This window comes from Bubalus bubalis, chromosome 16, assembly GCF_019923935.1.
Source record: "Bubalus bubalis isolate 160015118507 breed Murrah chromosome 16, NDDB_SH_1, whole genome shotgun sequence".
Lineage (NCBI taxonomy): Eukaryota > Metazoa > Chordata > Mammalia > Artiodactyla > Bovidae > Bubalus > Bubalus bubalis.
In genome coordinates this window covers 63,016,463-63,018,170 of record NC_059172.1, presented here as the reverse complement: position 1 = coordinate 63,018,170, position 1,708 = coordinate 63,016,463, and positions in this window count along the sequence as shown.

Sequence of the window (1,708 nt, the reverse complement as noted above, 5' to 3'; positions counted from 1 at the left end):
CCTTTTCTATCAAATTGCTTCAGTCAAAAATTAATTGGCCATAAATATAGGGATTTATTTCTGGACTCTCAAATTTGTTCCATTGATCTATATGTTTACCCATGTGTCAATACCAGCCTATTATGATTACTGTAGCTCGTATTAAATTTTAAGATTAAGAAATGAAAGTTATCCAACTTTTTTATTTTTTGAAAAATTTTGGCTATTCCGTGCTTTTGGATTTCCTGCTTCCCAGGTGGCTCAGTAGGTAAAGAATATGCCTGCAATGCAGGAGACACAGGAGACATGGGTTTGATCCCTGAGTTGGGAAAATCTCCTGGAGGAGGACAAGGCAATCCACTCCAGTATTCTTGCCTAGAGACTCCCATGGACAGAGGGTTCTGGGAGGCTAGTCCATAGGGTCACAGTCAGACACAACTGAACTGACTTAGCACAGAGCACACACATACATTTTAGGCACAGGTTGTCAACTTCTGCAAAAAAACCTGCTGGAATTTTGGTGGAGATTGAGTTGAATCTAAAGATCAATTTGGGGGAGAACTGCCATCTTAACAACATTGAGTCTTCCAAATAGTGAATGTGAAGTGTCTCATCTCTCCATTTAGAATGTATTTAATTTTTCTCAGCACTGTTTTGAAATTTTCAATGTTTAAGACTTGTACTTCTTTTGCTAACTTTATTTATATGTTATATTCTTTGTAATATCATTGTAAAGGGAATTGCTTTCTTATTATGAGATTGTTCATTCTCATATATAAAAATACAATTCATTTTTGTATACTAATCTTGTATTCTGTGACCTCGCTGAACTTGTTTATTAATTTTAATAGGGGTTTGTGTAAACACATGGGTATATATTCTAGGATCTTCTACATTTAGAATCATGTTGTCTGCAAATAACATTTCCTTCTTCCTTTCTAATCTGGATATGTTTTATTTCTTTTTCTTGTAATTTTATTGGCTTGAACCTCTAGCATGATGTTAAACAAAAGTTGCAACAGCTGAAATTCTTGCATTTTTTTTTACCATTAAATTATGAGATTAGCATTAGCTTTTCATAGATGCCATTTATCACATTGAAGAGGTTCTCTTCTCTTTCAAGTTTGTTGAGAACTTTTACTATGAACTAGATTTTGTAAGTGCTTTCCCTGCATTTATTCAGATGATTGTGGGTTTTTATCCTTTATCCTATTAATATGGTATATTACTTGATTTTAAAATATTAAACCATCTTTGCATTCCTGGATTGAATGATACTTCACCAGACTGCATAATTCTTTTTATATGTTGCCAGATTCAGGATCAATCTGACTTTTAAAGATATCCTGACTTTGAAAGGAATACAAAAATTAGTCAAGTGAAGTGGTTTCTTTATAAAACCTTTAAGGTTTTAATTACTTATTGAAAACTAGAAAATTCAAGTATCAGTTTTATTCATCATTAGGACCAATAACCCCCAAGTTTCAAAACATTTCTATTGAATATAATCTATTTTCCAGTTAACACTGTACAATGTGTTTTTAAACTATTCATTCTTTTTACACTATACAGATATTTTATTCGCCTGGATGAGAGGAAGTCAATTTAATTTTTCAAAAGCTTATTATTAATTTTTCAGTGACATCTTTGAGATCATTATTCATTTTATCATTATAATTACACGTTCAAACTCATAATCTTTTTGAAAAGTAAAAGCTCAGACAGCTCA